This window comes from Aethalodelphis obliquidens, unplaced genomic scaffold (assembly GCF_003676395.1).
Source record: "Aethalodelphis obliquidens isolate GAN/ISIS:26980383/991018 unplaced genomic scaffold, ASM367639v1 scaffold31, whole genome shotgun sequence".
NCBI lineage: Eukaryota > Metazoa > Chordata > Mammalia > Artiodactyla > Delphinidae > Aethalodelphis > Aethalodelphis obliquidens.
The window spans coordinates 21,307,146-21,326,739 of record NW_020837975.1 but is presented as its reverse complement, the minus strand read 5'-3'; the positions used below and the strand labels follow the sequence as shown (position 1 = coordinate 21,326,739).

Genomic DNA, 19,594 nt, shown 5'->3' with positions numbered 1-19,594 from the left:
GAAAAGAAAAACTGTCATGAAGAACCTAGGGGTAAGACAGGAATAAAGACACAGACCTACTAGAGAATGGACTTGAGGATATGGGGAGGGGGAAGGGTAAGCTGTGACAAAGCAAGAGAGTGGCATGGACATATATACACTACCAAACGTAAAATAGATAGCTAGTGGGAAGCAGCTGCATAGCACAGGGAGATCAGCTCGGTGCTTTGTGACCACCTAGAGGGGTGGGATAGGGAGGGTGGGAGGGAGGGAGACGCAAGAGGGAAGAGATATGGGGACATATGTATATGTATAACTGATTCACTTTGTTATAAAGCAGAAACTAACACACCATTGTAAAGCAATTATACTCCAATAAGGATGTAAAAAAAAATAATAATAAATTTTTTTTTTTAAACAACAACAAAAAAGAATCCACCTGCTAATGCAGGGGACATGAGTTCGAGCCCTGGTCTGGGAAGATCCCACATGCTGTGGAGCAACTAAGCCCATGCACCACAACTGCTGAGCCCGCATGCTGCAACTACTGAAGCCCGTGCGCCTAGAGCCCATGCTCCACAACAAGAGAAGCCACAGCAATAAGCCCGTGCACCGCAACGAAGAGTAGCCCCTGCTCGCCGCAACTAGAGAAAGCCCGCGTGCAGTGACGAAGACCCAATGCAGCCAAAAATAAATAAAATTAAATAAATAACTTTAAAAAGTGAAGTTTATTTGCTCTCAAGTAAAGGACATTTTTTCCTGTTATTTATAATCATTTTCTTAATCTCCTAGCAGCCAAATCCCATTTCAGTTGCTCATTATGAAAAACTCATATTGCTTTGTGAAATGCCAAAATGCATCTAAAGGCATGATGTATCTTTGTGTGTATCCAGAGAGAAAAGGAGAGGGCTCATTGAAGAAATATGGATGGTGAAATCCTGAACTTAAAGACAGGTTACAGACTGCCTATTTGAGTAACAAACTTTTTATTTATTTATTTATTTATTTTTGGTTGCATTGGGTCTGCGTCGCTGCGTGCGGGCTTTCTCTAGTTGCGGCGAGCAGGGGCTAGTCTTCGTTGCGGTGCGCGGGCTTCTCATTGCGGTGGCTTCTCTTGTAGAGCACAGGCTCTAGGCCCGCGGGCTTCAGTAGTTGTAGCTCGCGGGCTCTAGAGCGCAGGCTCAGTAGTTGTGGCACACGGGCTTAGTTGCTGCAGTGCATGTGGGATCTTCCCGGACCAGGGCTCGAACCCATGTCCCCTGCATTGGCAGGTGGATTCTTAACCACTGCACCACCAGGGAAGCCCTGAGTAACAAACTTTTAAAAATCATTATTTGCAGAGAAATGAGTTGCACTATTGGACTATGGTTGCGAGACCATGATTCTTAAAGCTGCAGTTTTAGAGGCTACTGTCAAGAGGTAATAGATCAGAAATTAAGATAAAGTGGCTGTGAAGTTGTAATGGGAGTGCACCGGGGCTGGAGATTTATACACATTATGCTCAAGTTAGCTGAGAAAACAACTTTTGACTTCCTCTCAAGCTCTTGCCTACTGACTCACCTTAGTCTGCTGCAATAATTCAAACAATAATTGAAGGAAAATGCTTAGGCTTTCCGATTTTGTTGCCCTCACCTTTGTTTCCCCGAGATGGGATTGCGGGGAGGGATGTGCTGACTGAGTCATCATGGGACTAGGGTAGAGGGGTTCTACAATCCAGAAGTGTCCCTGGTGCTCGATCCCCACCATTGCCCATCGCCCCTCCCTGCTGACCTTTGCATACAGCCAAGTGGACTGCAGATGCACTCAACATATGGCCTCTTGGCCAGGGTTTGGGGCTGATTCCTGGCTGCCTGGCTTCTGCAGCCTCTTGTTGGTGTTAAACCCTCCAAGCCATGTCCTCTGTCCAGCCCCTGATCAGGGGATTAGCCCATGATCCCTGCTCTAGGGTCACCTCCCCTGGTCACAGTGGGCCACTCTTAACTCAGCTGCTTCTTCTCCTTCCCCTCCACAAGGGGACTTCTGGGGCCCCTCCATGCCACATGGGAACTGAAATAGTTGTGGTGCTACCAGGCTTACTGAGGAGTGGTTACCTCCAAGGTTTGGGGCAGGGAGGTTGCAAGGCAACCTCATCCCGGTGTCCAAGCCATGAATTGAAACAAATAAATGAAATGCCCCTGCCCTTGGCATTCCTCTCCACAGCTCCCCAGACCTCCCCTAAAATGGAGAGATGGAGAGCCATGTGACTCACTTCCTGCCTCACATGACTCTCTCCTCCTCCCTTTATCCATTCAGGTAAGAAGGGGAACTTGTACTTCCCCTTTCTGAATACCTGAGATCTCCTTGCCAACCCCAGACTCAAGGGTGAGACTTAATGACTGATAGACAGTGTATGAGAAAAACCCATAAAGGAACTACTCGGGAGGCATTTGAGAAAATTGTACCTCTTCTATAAGTCAATGGGAAACATATCATCTGATTTGGAATGAAAATTGTATCTTGGTTCTTTAAATCTACTTAGAAATGTATTGGATGTCAAGTATATGCCAACCTTTAAACATGATGAGTTTTCTCCTACATACTGTATGGTTCCATTTATATGACATTCAGGAAAAGGCAAAACTATAGGGACAGAAAACAGATCAGTGGTTGCCTGAGGCTAGGGGTGGGGAGAGGAGGTGATGGCAAAGGGGCACAGAGGAACTTTTGGGGGTGATGCATCTTGATTGTGGTGGTGGTTACATGACTGTATGTGCTTGTTAAAACTCATAGAAATGTACACCAAATGGGGCAATTATCATACATAAATTAGACTTAAATAAACTTGACTTTTACCAAAAATGATGAGCTTTCACATTCCCAGGATTATAGTTGACATGTATTGAACATTTATTAAATAGTGTACCGTTCTACCACTTTGACTGCATTAGCTCATTCAGCCCTCAGAATAACTCTGTTTGGAGGGTACTCTTGTTATCATCATCTCCATCTTACTGATAAGGGAACTGAGACCTAGAAAAGTTAAGTAACTTGCCCAAGACCACACAGTGAGTATAGCTGGAATTCACATTCAGATCTGTCTGATGCCAAAGCCTGTCAGTTTCACCGCTATGTTATATATGGCCTCTCCAGATAAGCAAGTTTTGGGCCTTCTCTGGTGGGCCCGTGGTTGAGACTCCGAGCTCCTGATGCAGGGGGCCCGGGTGTGATGCCTGGTCAGGGAACTAGATCCCACGTGCTGCAGCTAAGAGCCCACACGCCGCAACTAAAAGATCCCACATGAGGCAACTAAGACCCAGCACAGCCAAATAAATAAATAAATATTAAAAAAAAAGTTTAGGCTGATAAATATTTAAGAAGTAAACTGGTAATGTTTATGTTTGCCTGTAACTTGCCTTACCTAGAGCCTTTTTCGGTTCAATCACATTTGCTCTCCGATCAGAAAGTACGTGGTAAGCCCCATCCCCAACACACACACACACAGACACACACACACACACACACACACACACACACACACACACACACACACACACACACACACACACACACACACACACACACACACACACACACACACACACACACACACACACACACACACACACCCACACACACACACACACACACACACACACACACACACACACACACACACACACACACACACACCAGGAATGTGTTGATATTTCTCCAGTTGCCCCAATCCAACATCCTCAGTTAGTGAGAGACCCATTACTGACAGTGAGCTAAGAATGTGTCAGGGGCTTCCCTGCTGCTGCAGTGGTTAAGAATCTGCCTGCCAATGCAGGGGACACGGGTTCGAGCCCTGGTCTGGGAAGATCCCACATGCCGCGGAGCAACTAAGCCCGTGTGCCACAACTACTAAGCCTGCACTCTAGAGCCCGTGAGTCACAACTACTGAGCCCATGTGCCACAACTACTGAAGCCTGCATGCCTAGAGCCTGTGTTCCGCAACGAGAGAAGCCACTGCAATGAGAAGCCTGCAACTGCAACAAAGACCCAATGCAGCCATAAATTAATTAATTAAAAAAGAAAAGAAAGAATGTGTCACACTGGAGGACTGTTGGTGAGGAAGATCCCCTGGAAAGTTCCGGGGTCTGTGTGGCCCACCATAGCTCAGACTCCTGACCAGGCCTCCAAACTATACTCTCAACTGGGGGTCTTGCAGTTCCAACCCAGATACCACCGCAGCCTGGTGTAACAACAGTGGCAGACTTCTACTCTGCTTATAAGAGTTTCCTTCTCAAGTTCTTATTTGCTTGACTTGGGTCTGAGAACTCCAGCTCATGCTGCCTCTGACAGCAGATGACAGTAACTGTTCTCATTAGCTGCTGGTGCTAGCACAGTGGGATTTCTGAGCGTCTTCCCATCTGCTTTTCTCTACTGCAGAGTGCTTTCCATAATAAATTATGGAGCTTGATGTAGGACAGTGGTAAGGTATGGCAAACTGTGGGAACTCGGGGCTGGTTCTTGCCAGGGGAAAGGGGCACCTGGGCCCACATCTGGTCTTCTGGTTCTCCCAGCCTGACGTATGGTGCAGAGCCCAGTTACCATTAGCAAGGCGGTCAGGGAGTGCACAGCATTATGACAGAGGCTTTGGGCATGTGCTGAATCCACTGCAGGGAGAATCTAACTGGTCATATATCAATTTGCTCATCCAGGACCTTGGATCAGAAGTAGACCGTTCAAACATGCTGAAAGGGCAATGATTCACCCCAGCAAATACCACCTTGTGTTTCTTCTTATCTGCTTTGCTTAGGGAGCAATTTGGTCCTCTGACGCTCCTGGTGAGTCACCGATGTCCATAGGGCCAGAGGAGGGTGCTGTGCAATTGAGGGAAGATCACGTAGGCCCCAGCTTCACTTATCTGTCATCAATCTTTATGGGGCCCATGGACCCAATGGCAGGGTTGCTTACATTGGGTGATTTGAAGGTCTATCATCTCAAAAATGCACTTGTCTTTAATTCTCACTATTAAGGGGCCTGTTGGTACATTTGGTCAACTTATGACAAAGATGCTGAAGGCTGGGGCAAGGTTGGGTAAGTTCAGATAGGATGGTGAGAGGGGGAGAGGTATGGGGGTCAGGGTGAGTCTGCAGGTCGGGAGCCTTCCCTGAGGTAATAGAGAGCCTCAGAGATGTGCTCTGGAGGCCAGAGACACCCTGACACTAAAAACAGAGGATCAAAAATAGTCAAGGAGTGCCTTAGGAGACAAATTGGTCTGCTCAGAGTTTGGCCTGGAATGCAACCTCTCTGGGCTACTCTAAACTTATCAGTTGTTCATACCTGCCTATAAAGGAGTTTTTCCTTTTTCTAGAGGAAGCCATGAAAATAAGGGACAACTGATTGGCAGGGTCGGGGGTCTAGGTCAACAAAGGACCCAGAGGAATGAAGACTGGAGACAAAAGAGCAAATGTCACTTATATTGACCTTTGGAGACAAAAGAGCAAATGTCACTTACATTGACCTTTGCAGGATGAAGGGTATTCAAATCTGAGTAGGCCTGGCAAGAAAGCAGCAGAGAGATCGGCCAAGTTGGTAACAGAAGGCCAGTCTTCATTCCTGAACAGAGGGTTGAGGGACCTGAGAAGGCAGCCCTCCTATAATTTTATTTTCTCAAACATTAGAAATTACATGTGTGAAACCTATAAAGCCATCTTATATGTGTAAACATAAAAGAACATTGCTACATTTTAGAGCCAGCTCTTTTCCCGTTTCGTAGCAATCCATTTTGTTTTTTCAGACCTCCTAAATCTTGTCTCTTAAATATTCTTTTATTCTGTTTAACAAATAGGTATTGGTGACTGCGTATGTAAACCTCTCTGCAAAGCTTGTTGCTACCAGTGGGAAAAGATGGCAATTTCCTAAAATTGCTCTGTGCTTTATGCTCAGACCATTATGAAAGAAACATTAGGGTATTTTTTAAAAATGAGTATCTACTGTGTACAAAGCACCCTGCTGATAAGGAGAGGACTGTGTTTATCCAGAGTTACGTGCACTATCTCTTCCAAAGATTGGGAATCCCTGAAGGAAAGGAAATGCCTTGGAAGGGAAACTGAGTTATGAAGTTTCCATTTCCGTGATTAATTCTACCCTCTCCAACCTCCCTACCCAACCTGCCTTTTCTCATCTATAAAATGCGCACGATCACAGTTCATTGATTTTGGTAGTCTGCTCATTGATTTGTAAACATGGATCAAAATGCCAGACCATCATTTATGCAAACTGGCCTTGCTCACAGACATAGAAACTAAAATAAATCAGACCTTGGGCCACAAGCAGTCAGCATGACCTCAGGAGGCAGAGGCTGGGTGCTCCCCACACGCTGTCTCCCTCCCTCCTTCAATGCCAAATGGTGGCTCAACGCCCACCTGCCTTGCCAGCTTGATCTCCTCAACACCAGAAGATCCTAGCCCTCCCTCCATCCCCAAAGGTTCAGTTATCTGCAGAATGTACCTGTCTAGACAGTATCAGCTCTTGAATGTTAAAGATTCCATTCTAGTTCCCAGTACCAGGGAAAAGGCCTGTGCACTTCCACAGTCCAGAATGTTTCAAGCGTAGCCTTTAAAAAAAAAAAAAAAGAAAGCAACATACGTTCGTTTGTAGAAGATTTGGGAAATACAGAAAAGCACAGAGAATCAAATTTGCCTTTAACCATGTTTTCTAGTCATTGTTATGCTTATATATCAGTCCAAGCCACCTTTAAGAATGTATTTTAGAGCAAAATCTGGTAGTTTTAATACTGTTGTTTCTGTTTTTTCTTTAAGATTGCCGGAGACTGTCCATGAAATCGTCTTCATCCTTTGCGCTACTCTCTGACCTGCTCTAGTGTAAGACCATTCTTGGTGGGCGGGAGCAGAGGGGACAGTTAAAACCCTAAATACCGTACGGCAGTCCTTTCCCAGTTATTTGGGGTCATGTAAGACACTTCCAGGAAATGCAATTCCCCGGTTTTATTTTAGGTTTTTGGCGGGGGTGGTGTGTGTGGAGGAGAATGCCAGGACGGTACAGGATTATTTCTTAATCCAGAGGACAAGCCTCAGGGACACGTCGGAAACACAGACTCCCGGGCCCCACCCCAGAACTACTGGTTGAGAATCTGCATTTTCACGAGATTCCCAGCTGTTTCCAAACTGTGCCTCTGAACTTTGAGAAGCAGTGACCTGTGCAACCCCTTTCTGGCCTTCCTCAGGTGGTATTGATTGTCAGGATTTGTATGTAACGTTCACACCTCCTTGATGTTGAAACTAGCAATAAAAATCCCACCTGCAAGGGAGTAAACACCTTTTGCTAAGGCCACAGCCCACATTCTTCTGGGAAAACTCCAAGTGTGTTGCCTTCTCAATGCCCTGGAGAGTTGCGGAGTGCTCCAAATGGAAATCGAAGGAGGCGGCCAACCTTTTATTTTGCCCTCCCCTCAAAGTCCATTCCAGAGGCAGAGCTGTCACGGTAACTCATTCACCCAGGGGGGCAAGAGAGATTCAGGACAGCGCTCTTTAAATTCTGTTGGAAAAAAATCCACTGTCCCCCGCCTTCCCCTCTGCACCACCACAGCTGCCCTATTTTCGGCCTCCACTGGTTCCTTTAACGTTGGTGCATCCACCAGGGGGCCCCAGGAGGCACAGGCAGGGCCCAGGGATTGTGACGACCCTAATCAGGCCAACCGGGATCAAGGACTTTGAGTGCAATGCTGCTGATAGAGGGAGAAGAAGAAACGACAAAAGCCCAAACAGTCGTGTCTGTCTGCGTCACCAGACACAACCACGTGTGTGCATCAGGATGTGTGTCAGCCCAGCCTGGGCAAAGCCCCCATGGGGCTGCTTCCATTAGGTCTCTGCCTGACATCCCCAACCAGGAAGGTGTTCCCAGGTGGCCGTCTGAGCAGCATCCCCGCTGCCCCAGGACTACCTGCACCCAAGTGAAGTGTCGTTCTTCTCTCTCCTCACAGACATGAAAGGTGTCATGAAGCCTTTGTGCCCGGGCACTGCAGTTCCCTCTGGGTTCTGGCATCGGGTTCTCCTCTACCTGTTCAGCAGCATCAGACAATCTCGCTGGCACCCGGGCCTGGCCTTGGCTATAACGCTCTCATCTGGCGTCTCTCCTCTCCCAGGGTTGGCTTCCTAAGCTCTGGTGTCAGATCTGCAAATCCTTCCGTGGGAGCACATGGGACACTTAGGATGAAGGATGGTTAGGAATGGCTTCTTCCTGAGCTTACAAATATCGCCTGACCCGTCCTGGCAACACCTGGCTTATAAAGCAACTACAGTGGTCATCTTCTTCCCAGAGGCTATGGTACGTAAAGGGTCGAAGACTCAGGCCCTGGTGCTGCAGAGGCCTGCACTCAAATCCTGGCTTCCCATCACTAGCTGGGTGATTCAGCTCTAAAATGGGGATCCCAAGACCTCACACGAGGATTAAATGAGATGCTGGATGGAAAGCACTTAGCACAGTGCCTGGCAATTACTGAGTGCTCAGTGAAAGGTAGCTGTCGTCGTTGTTGTTACTGTTACCTAAAAGGGACAGCAAGTCAGGCCAGATAACCCAATGAGTCTGTGCTGTAACCCACAAGGCCTGGGTTTCCATTCTGGATCTGCCTAGAATCACTCTTGTGTGCCTCAGTTTCCTCATCTGTAAGATGGGGATGACGCAGTCTGGTGTTCTGATCTTGCTGTAGCTAAGGCTTATCCATGCGAATTGTGTACCAGGCACTGTTGTAAGCGCTTCTCGTGTTAATTCTTTTGATTCTCGGCACATCCCTCTTTGACAGACGAGGAGACCGTGGCAAAGAGGTCCCGTGCCCAGGGTCAAGCAGCTGGTAACAAATGGAGCTGAGATTCCAACCCAGGCGGTCTTGCCCCAGAGCCTGCATTTCTACCTTTCTTACTGTGGGGAATCAAATGATATATTGATTATGGAAGTGCTTTGGGCGTGGGAAGTATGATACAAACACGAGATTAATTCAAGGCTCTCGGTGTTTGGTCTTCATCTGGAATCCTTACTCTTTCCTGGCAGGGCATAGAGTTGGGGGCTACTTGAGTTTTTCCTGAAGACTTTTAATCACTGGATGTTATGAGTTGAATTATGTCCTTCTCAAAAAATATATGTATGGAAGTTCTAGCCCCTAGTACCTCAGAATATGACCATGTTTGCAAATAGAGTCTTGACAGAGGTCATCAAGTTAAAATGAGGTGATTAGGATGAGCCCTAATCAATATGCCTGGTGTCCTTATAAGAAGGGAAAATTTGAGCACAGACGGACGGCCATGTGAGGTCACGGGAGAACGCCACGTGCAGATGGAGGACCGGAGTGATTATCCCCAAGTCAAGGATCACTGAGGCCACCAGAAGCTAGGAGAGAGGCATAGAAAAGATCCTTCGGTGGCTGCAGAGGGAGCGTGGCCCTGCCAGCACCTTGATCTTAAACTCCTAGCCTCCAGAATTGTGAAGTGAAAATTTTCTGTTGTTCTAAACCATCCGGTCTGTGGTACTTTGTATGGCAGCCCTAGGAGACAAGTAACACTAAGATCAAGGGGGAGGAGGTGAGGCAAGAATGGAGATGAATGGGAAAGTCAGGGCTGACGATGGGTGATGAGAGGCTGCTGAGAGGGGCTTGACACTCCCACGTGTGCCTGTGTGTGTGTGAGCACAGGCGTGTGTACGCTTTGACTGTGAAATCTGATCTGTGGGCTCACCAAGCCTGCAGAACTTTCCTCTACAAGATCACAGGTGAGGCAAAGCAAACGTTAAATCTATTCCATCTCCACTGAAGCAGGTAGGAAGAGGAGTCTTCTCTGGGAGAGCATTTCATCGAATCCCACCCCTTTGTTCTGCAGTGGAGGATGTGAGAAGTGGGGAGCTGGGTTCCCAAGACCCTTTCAGCAGTGAACAGCAGCAGTGGGGTCAGAGCCAGTGTCGCTCTGTGCGTTGTGCTGCACTGACCCTCAGGGCTTATTTTTGGTTGGCACAGAGGAATTCACTGTTTTGCTGTTACAGGTTACTTCATAAGATTACATTCTGGTTTGTGCATGTGTGTGTATGTGTGTTTAAAGCAAACGAAGGTTTATTTAGGGAGATACACACTCCATAGACAGTGTGGGCCATCTTGGAAGGCCTGGTTTTTGTGGGTTTTTTAATGAAACTTTTGAATGAAATGTTACAGACATACAGACATGTCATAGATCCTAAGTGGACATCTCAGTGTGTCTCCATCTGTGTAGGCAGCACCCAGACAAAGAATGAGTGTATCACTCGCACCCCGAAGCCCTCCTGCCCCTCCCAGGCACTAACGCCAACAAAGGAACCACTATCCCGAGTTCTAGCAACACAGATGGATTTGCCTGTTTTCGAGCTGATATGAATGGGATTCACAGGCCTCCTTTGTGTCTGCTTTCTTTCTCTCTACCTATGTTTGTGAGGTTTCTCTGCATCTCGCATATGGAGCAGTTCATTCTCACTGCCAGAGAGTAATTCATGCTTCTTGTCTTTTGAATCAAATCAAGAGGTGCACAGAGAGAGAAGTGTCCTGAAATAATTCAAACTGGTCCTTTAAGAAAAAAGTTAAAACCATCCAATTGCTGAAACAACAGCAAAACAAATTAATTAATCTTTACAAATTGGATCCAATTTATTGGCCATTTATTAAAAGCCACTTTCCCAGATCACTTCCAACCCACCCTTTCCTTTCCCCTTTCCCTGGATTCCCAAGGCCCAGTTGTGTCACCCTGGGCTGACCCAGTCTGGACCTAGGGGATGAGGTTGTGGGTTCACTAGCTGGGGTTTACCTGGGTGAACCCATCTTGACCCCAGAGTAACTGGGAGCCTGGACTGTTACTAAGTGCACCGTGGCCGAGAGTCACTCCCACAGCTTGCTGAGGCTCTGGCCTGCTCCCAAGAGCAGCTTGGCTGGAAAGGGGCGGCACCCCCTTCCCTCCTCGGTCCACGCCAGACCACAGTTGGCCCGATTTCTTTATGCTGACAAGCCTTACTGGGGTCTTCCCTTTCGCTGGTAGCAATGACCTAATCCCAAAATGCAATTTTCAGGGAGCCCCAATGCAAATCAGCGGGACTGCCGTCCTGAGCCTGCGTCCATATATGGTGCAATCTCTGAACCGGGACAGGGATAGTGCGGAGTGCAGTGCAGCACAGCTGATTTTCCAGCTGGCCCTCTCCCTCCCTAAGCTGTGCCTGCCCACTCCAGTTTCCAGTGATGTCAGCGCTGTACCCATAAGGAAACCTTAAGACAGTCCCAGCGCAGCACTTCTTTGTGCCTTTGGGAGGAGCAATCTAGTTGTTACTTCTTTTTAGGCTCCCCAGTTCCTGGGGGAGGGGGGGGGCTGTACTTTCTGGAATGTGATAGAATAACAAGATGACTGGTGCTTTTTCTTCAGTACTGCTCTGGCTGTGGGTGTAGACGGAGAGAGGACAGTTGCTCAAACCCAGTTGCCAGGACTGTTTTGAACTGGAAGCAGTCACAAGGCCCCACCCTGGCACTGGGCAGAGATCAGTTTTCACAGACCTTAGTTGGAGCCTTGGCTGTTCTTTGGTCTCCACCCTCAGCTAATTTTTATTTGTTTGGCCTTCTGTGTGAGCGGTGGAGCTAAGGCATTCTCAGACATGGGAAAGAATGCTGAAGTCTGGTTACCAGCTCTGTTCCAAACTCATTAGTGGATGAGCATGTTATTTTTATTAGCATACCCACCACCATTCTAGAACCAATTAAAAGCAAAGCCTCGGACTAGACTCCAGCAGTGGCACGCTGGAGCCGGCTCTAACCAGTTAGGAACCTAATTGTTAAGTTTCCAGGAAACTTGCAAGCCGATTGTTAAACACAACAATTTTAAAGATTAAGTTACACAAAATTAAAATAGAAGCAACAGGATTTAAAACAAAGGTAATAAATGATCAAAACTCATTCACTTCCTAATGATTTTTACTACATTTTGCTGTTATCTGTACTCTCTTTTTTAAAGCTATTAATTTTTTAAAATTTATTTATTTATTTTTGGCTGCGTTGGGTCTTTGTTGCTGCGCGTGGGCTTTCTCTAGTTGCAGCGAGCGGGGTCTACTCTTTGTTGGGGTGCGCGGGCTTCTCATTGCAGTGGCTTCTCTTGTTGTGGAGCACGGGCTCTAGGTGTGCGGGGTTCAGTAGTTGTGGCACACAGGCTCAGTAGTTGTGGCGCACGGGCTTAGTTGCTCCACGGCATGTGGGATCTTCCCGGACCAGGGCTTGAACCATGTTCCCTGCATTGGCAGGCAGATTCTTAACCACTGCGCCACCAGGGAAGTCCCTATCTGTGCACTTGAGGTTACTCACATCTGTTGTATATCTGTAAGGTGGAAACATCCTATAACACTGTGCACTGTTCACTCTTCCCAGCCCCTGGTTCAGTAAGGTCACATTGGGACATTGAAATCAGCCACTATGGGGTATTTACCCCATAGAAAACACTACAAATCAGGGCTCCCACCTCCAACCCCCAAGCCAGTTTTTGACCTTGACCTGCACACCACTGACTCTGGGGGTCAATAAGGAATGACTCACTCCTTGCCCTCATGGAAGGGGATAAGTCCTTCATGACTTGAGTTGGGCAGTGTCTTCTCTAAAATGTCAAATGGGGGAGTCAGAGGACATGGACATTGAAGTCAGAGAGACCTACATCAGCATCCCAGTTCTGCCACTTGCTGGCCACATACCCTTAAATACGTTACCTAATGTTTTTGAATCATTTGCCAGATGGGAATAATAGCATCACAAGATGGTCGCGAGGATTTAATGGTGAAAATATGAGAGTGTTGAAAGAGCATTTCCAGTTGAGGGACCAGCATGAAGGAACAGCGTAGAAGCAGGAAAGTGGAAGGACTATTCAGAGAATGGCCAGCAGTCTAGGATGTTTGGATATTACGATACACCAGAAGCATCAAAGTGGGAAGAGCACAGGTAGGATGTGACCCTGGAAATGCAGGATTAACAGGGAAGAAAGAGCTGAGACTCCTTGGGGCAGGGCTGGGGAGACTGAGCCACTGGGAGGGCAGCCAGCAGTCCAAGCCACCAAGTTTGAAGGATACAGCAAGTTCAGGCATAATTCAGACAATCCTCTCAACCAGGAGGTGCAGTCTAGCAGGCAGCATCAGGCACTATGGGCAGTCTGTTCCTCTAAGACGAATCCCCAGCCGTAACTGGAAATACAGGGTCCTCCTCCAGCCCTAAAGAGGGGGCCAGTAGGAGCTACGTTAAATATGCTAGGATGGTTCAGTGGCGCAACACTGTCATCCAAAGGCCAAGCACTCTTTTCACTCTGATATTCCCACTACTATTCTCTGTGTGTCAGCTTGTATCCTTGGTGTTGATGCCTAGTGTGGCACAATGATTGCCATAGCTCATAGCCCCTCAATCAAAGCAGTTAAGAGTGCAGCAAGGGCTTCCCTGGTGGCGCAGTGGTTGAGAGTCCACCTGCCGATGCAGGGGACACGGGTTCGTGCCCCGGTCCAGGAAGATCCCACATGCCGCGGAGTGGCTGGGCCCGTGAGCCATGGCCGCTGAGCCTGCGCGTCCGGAGCCTGTGCTCCGCAACGGGAGAGGCCACAGCAGTGAGAGGCCCACGTACCGCAAAAAAAAAAAAAAGAAAAAGAGTGCGGCAAGCCTCAGAATCGTTATATCAGGGAGCGAAGTCTTTGCCCAAGCCCCAGCAGATTTCCCCTTGTATCTCATCGGCCAGAGTGGGTCACATGCAGTAGCAGGCAGACAATGGCCTATAAAGACCCTCACGCTCTTGTCCCCTGGAGCCCGTGAATTTCTTACCTTACATGACCACAGGGACTTTGTAGATTAAAGGTAGGCTCTCGGGGGCTTCCCTGGTGGCGCAGTGGTTGAGAATCTGCCTGCTAATGCTAGGGGACATGGGTTCAAGCCCTGGTCTGGGAGGATCCCACATGCTGCGGAGTAACTAGGCCCGTGAGCCACAGCTACCGAGCCTGCACGTCTGGAGCCTGTGCTCCGCAACAAGAGAGGCCGAGATAGAGTCCCGCGTACCGCGATGAAGAGTGGCCCCCGCTCGCCGCAACTAGAGAAAGCCCTCGCACAGAAACGAAGACCCAACACAGCAAAAATAAATTAATTAATTAATAAACTCCTACCCCCAACATCTTCTTTAAAAAAAAAAAGGTAGAGTCTCTCTCTTTTTCTTTTTCGTTTTATTTATTTATTTATTTATTTTTTGGCTGTGTTGGGTCCTCGTTGCTGCATGCGGGCTTTCTCTAGTTGCAGTGCGTGGGCTTCTCATTGCGGTGGCTTCCCTTGTTGCGGAGCACGGGCTCTAGGCGCGGGCTTCGGTAGTTGCAGCATGCAGACTCAGTAGTTGTGGCTTGCAGGCTCTAGAGCGCAGGCTCAGTAGTTGTGCCGCTCGGGCTTAGTGGCTCCGCGGCATGTGGGATCTTCCCGGACCAGGGCGTGAACCCGTGTCCCCTGCATTGGCAGGCGGACTCTCAACCACTGCACCACCAGGGAAGTCCCAGTCCCCACTTTTAAAAATATATTTATTTATTTAGCTGTACAGGGTCTTAGTTGCTTCATTGCGGCAGGCGGGATCTTTAGTTGTGGCGTGCGGGTTCTTAGTTGCAGCATTTGGGATCTAGTTTCCTGACCAGGGATTGAACCTGGGCCCCCTTCACTGGGAGTGCTGAGTCTTAACCACTGGACCACCAGGGAAGTCCCAAAAGAAGACTCTTGAGATGGGGAGTTCAACATAATCACATATGGGACTTACCGGTGGTCCAGTGGTTAGGACTCAGAGCTTCCAGTGCAGGGGGCATGGGTTCAATCTCTGGTCGGGAAACTAAGATCCCTCAAGCTACGTGTAGTGGCCAAAAAAAAACCCCAACAAAACAAAAAAAACAAACCATAATCACATAAACCCAGCTGAGTGACGGAGATGGCCGCAGGAGGGGGATTTGTCGCTGGTTCTGAGAGTGAGGGGGCTATGTGTAAGACCTGGAGAGAAGCCACGAGACACTAATAGAGGCCCCCTGCTGACAGCCAGCAACCTCACTCTTACAGCTGCAAGAAACTAAATTCTACCAATACCTAAAGAGCAAGGAAACCAGTTCTTCCCCGGAGGCTCCAGAAGGGAACTCAGCCCTGCAGACACCTTGATGTTAGCTCAGTGAGATGTGTACCCGACTTCTGTCTTACACAACCATAAGATAATAAATTTGTGTTGTTTTATGCTCATTTGTTACAGCAGCAAGACTAAACTAATATACATGCCCATCCCTTAAGCCAGTAAAGGCAAAGGAGACTGAGATAACCTTGCCTGGCTTAATCCAGTTGGGGATTTTCCCCTGGGCCTGGGTGACAGGCCACGTTCCCTGAGGGTGCAGGCAACGGTCCATAAAATCAGGAAGGAGTACCACAACCAGGGTGGGGATCAAGTAAGCTCCAGGACAGACATGCCAGTGGTTTTCAGCCTTCTGTTTTGATTGGTCTAGTCATTAAACATTTTAAGGATCACCCGTGGTTGCAACCAGAGATCCATAAAGGCCCCCAGAAATCACCCCCATTACACCAGGACCCAGGCCTGATTGGGGGAAGAAGATGCAGAGAATGGGCAAGCAGCTTCCCAGTCTCTGGCCAAGCTTCCAGAGCTCAACCCTGGAAAATGCTACTTAGCATACTTCATCAAACCCGAGATGCCTTCATTTGTAAGCTACGTCGTTATTCCATGAACCAACAAAAGAAAACAGTGCTGCCAGATAAACAACATGCCATCGATTGCATGATCAGTGTTAAATGAGTAAGATGTTAAAATGAGAAAAAGGGTGCATCTTAGAATCAACCAGATAGGATGCTACAAATCTGCCACCAACAGTAATAGTTAATTCTTTTTTTTTAAATGAGACCTCTCTATTTTTATTCATTTTTACAAATTTATTTATTTATTTGTTTATTTTGGCTGCACTGGGTCTTCGTTGAGGCGTGCAGGCTTTCTCTAGTTGCGGGGCACAGGCTCTAGAGCTCGCGGGCTCCATAGTTGCGGCGCATGGGTTTAGTTGTGCTATGTGGGATCTTAGTTCCCTGACCAGGGGTCGAACCCGGGCCCCCTGCATTGGGAGCACGGAGTCTTATCCGCTGGACCACCAGGGAAGTCCCAAGAGTTAACTCTTATGATGTTACCAGCTCAGTCAAAATTGGCAGGGGTGGTACTTATGAGTTTCTAGGGAAGATGGAGGCCAAGGTGGGAGGGTGAGAGTGTGCCTATGGTGTTCCTTGAAGCCAAGACAAAGGATGCGGGCTTCCCCCTGTAGGCAATGGGCAGTCACTGAGGGGCTTCTGGCAGGAAGGAGGGGAGTAGGACATCTCTGGTCACACGGCCCCTAGTTTCTGAAACGGTATTTACAACTCCATCTCATAGCAGAGCATGAGAGACCATTCCCATTTTGCCCAAGAGACTTGGCCTAGAGCAACCTCTAAGCTCACCTTTGACTAGCACTGGTCACCCCTGGCACAAGTGAGGACGCATTCAAAGGATAGCTCTTTTTTAATAAGGAGTTTGGGTTTACCCATCCTGATGTGCATCGTCTGTGTGTCCTCTGAGTTATTAGGTGATGGACAAACCCTCTTTTCCCCCACCCCAGGACTCTGGGGCCTGGAGGGGTAGGAGGGATTGCACCAGAGGCCTGGTCTGGACAGAGGGAAACATTGCAGATGGAGCCCTGAGGGGTCACCAAGCATCAGTTTTGCCACATAATCCATCCCTTTACCTGGGGTTGGCCCCGAATCCAGGAAGTTTGGAGATCTTTCTGACTACCGTTATTTTATTTTAACTTTTTATTTCATATTGGAGTATAGTTGATTAACAATCTTGTGATAGTCTGAGGTGTACAGCAAAGTGATTCAGTCATACATATACATGTATCTATTCTTTTTCAAATTCTTTTCCCATTTAGGTTGTTAAATAATATTGAGCAGAGTTCCCTGTGCTATACCTGACTACCTTTATAATTAGGAAAAAAAAAAAATCACAGCGTTACCACCTGAAAGTGCCCCAAGAAATCACCTCATTCTCTTAATTTTTCTGATTGGGAAAGAGTGCAGCTGGCCTGAGGTCACCCACCTGCAGAGTGGCAGAACCAGGCTGGAATCCAAATCTCCTGCCACCCCCAGGGCACGTCTGGAGAGGCAGGGATGGGGACAGGAGTGCCATCCCCAGGCACACCCTGCTCTGCCTCCTACTGGCCTGGGGCCTTGGGCCTGTTACTTAATATCTCTGGGCTTCTATTTCCTCGTATGCAAGTTGGGGCTACCAGCAGTACCTGTAGCCGAGGTTGTTGTGAGGATTAAGTTTAGAAGTTCGTGAGAGGGCAGAGACAATTGCCTGCCAGCTAGTAATTGCTCCACCCAGAGCGATCGCTGTTGCTGTTATTTTTCTGTGCTATCTCAGGCCGCCTCCATCACTTAACTCCTGCTATCAAACTGGAGGTCTGAACTTTGAGACTTTGGAACTGAGGCATCCGTGGAATTTGCTCCCCTTGCTAATCTGGCAAAGTCAACAAACCCTTTCCGTCCAACCTGACGGGAGCCTCTTGGAGATGTTAGGTCATGGCATGGAAGAGTTTGGTGTGAGGACCCAGGGAGCTGGGCGGAGGGAGAGTGGGCAGCCCCACTGGGGGAAAGAGGAGGCTTTCCAGGGGCTGGGGGAGACCAGCTGAGGGTGCAGGAGCCAACAAGCGCTGGGTGGGGCACTTGGCATGTGAACTGAGTGTGGAAGGCCAGGAAGGGGGGTGTGATTGGGCCTTCACGCTAGAAAGGAAGGGGACTGGAGTCGATGAAAAGAAGCATTTTCTGTGGCGCTCAGGAAGGGCCTCTCACTGGGGATTTCCTACCCGGGGCCGCAGGCCTTGGCCGCCTTCCCGGGGAAGGTGGCGCTGGTCATGAGGAGCTTGCACACTGCGAGGCTTCCGTCTAGGGACGGAGGGTGTCCACTCCTGTCTCTGGCGCTGCCGGGCTCCCTGGGCCTTGTTCAGCTGGGAACAAAAGGCTCTTTGCTTGAACCGCACACTTCAGACGTCTCCATGCAAGACAGGGACACTGAGGTCCAGGCGGAAGTGGAAGAGGGGACTGGAGACGATGAATAGTGGGGAGTAGGGGAGGTCAGGGCCTCGCAGGGCGTGCCTTGGAGGCTGAGCAGAGGGGCTGTTTCCAAGGAACAGGGCTTGGCACAGGGTCTAGCGTGGCCCTAAGACTGCAGGCCAGCCCCAGACCACTGGTCATGCCGACGTGGCTGGTCCAAGGAGCTCGATGTGGTCTAAGGCGAAACCTCCTTGGAGAAAAGAATTTCAAAATTAAAAAAAAAAAAAAGAAAGCACAATCAACTCCCTTTTTCTCTTTTTCCCAACCGCAGTCAAAAAGTACTGTATCTGCTATTGAAAAATCACATCTCAGAAGCAGCACCACTTGCTGACAGCATCTGCCAAGATTTCCGATGAGGCTGATGGAAACTCGTTCCATTTTCATGCTGTATAATGAGTAGACAGAGTCCTCGCACATCTGCTCAGGCGAGATAATGATGATATTATTACTAGAAGCATTGTGCTGCAAAGAGAATCTATTTTTTTCCTCTCTCCTACCCCCTGCCTATATCTAGCCTCACTTTCTTTCCACTCTTCTCTCTTTACTGTCCTGTGTCTCTCCGCTTCTCGTGTTTATTTTCTTGCTCTCTCTCTTCCTGTTCTTTCTTTCTTTCCTCACCTCAGTGCCCCACCCAGCTTGTGGAAACCCAGGGGACAAAGTGAGGAATTCTTCTCCTATGGAGGAGGGGCCGCTGAGAAGGCACTGGGGCCAGGGGCTGGCTGCCGAGATCAGGGGAGAGGGGTCTTGGGTCCCTCCTCCGAACCCTGGGGCCGCCTGCATTGGAGGGCCCTCTCCCACTCCCCAGCAAGAGCCCTTCTGCCCCGTCAGAGAAACCTCTGGGCTTGCCCTGTGCCCAACCTCATCAGCAAAGAATCAAGTGAGACAGCAGTGTGACCAGCTCACTTCTGCCAGAGAGACAACAGATGGAAAGGGCTTAATGTATTTAGCATCCAGGAATATTTTGCATCATAACTGGACACTTTCTGGATACGTGACTGATTTACAAAGGGATGGAATTTTCATGTTGGAATATAGTAACAAAAAATCAGAATGTGGGGGGGAGTATCAGGGTCAGGGGGAGCCTTCCTTGTGTTTCTCAGATCATTCATTCATTCATTTTTGTCAACAGTCTCTCAGCACCTATTCTGCAGTAGGGAATGAGCTGGTTGCTAAGGCACACAGATGGAAAGCTATGGTTCCCGTCTCCCAGGGCCTTAAATCTACCCCACGGCTAAGTTCTACCCAACCCAGATATATCTTTGTTCTTGAACGTGCCTCCTGTGTGGAAGCAGGATCCGCTTGGGGCCCCTTCACTATGCAATTACCTTGGGCACCAGTATAAAGATGGAGTGGTATGAATTCCCTCACGTTGATCCATTAATCCATCCGTCCATTTGCTCATCTACCTACCCATCCAACCATACACCCTTCCACCCATCCATCCATCCATCCACCCACCCTTCCACCCAT

The 19,594-nt window shown here is 48.5% G+C and overlaps 1 long non-coding RNA gene across 3 annotated transcripts in view; it reads left to right on the top strand.

Moving 5' to 3' along the window:
- Window positions 1-19,594, top strand: part of LOC113631205 (uncharacterized) — a 79,961-nt gene that overhangs the window by 52,329 nt on the left and 8,038 nt on the right. For 2 of the 3 annotated variants that reach the window (XR_003437216.1, XR_003437219.1), the window contains exons 2-3: window positions 6,768-6,830; window positions 7,949-8,292. This is a non-coding gene — a long non-coding RNA (uncharacterized LOC113631205). The remainder of the gene's footprint in view (window positions 1-6,767; window positions 6,831-7,948; window positions 8,293-19,594) is intronic. The other variant, XR_003437218.1, reaches the window with a different exon arrangement.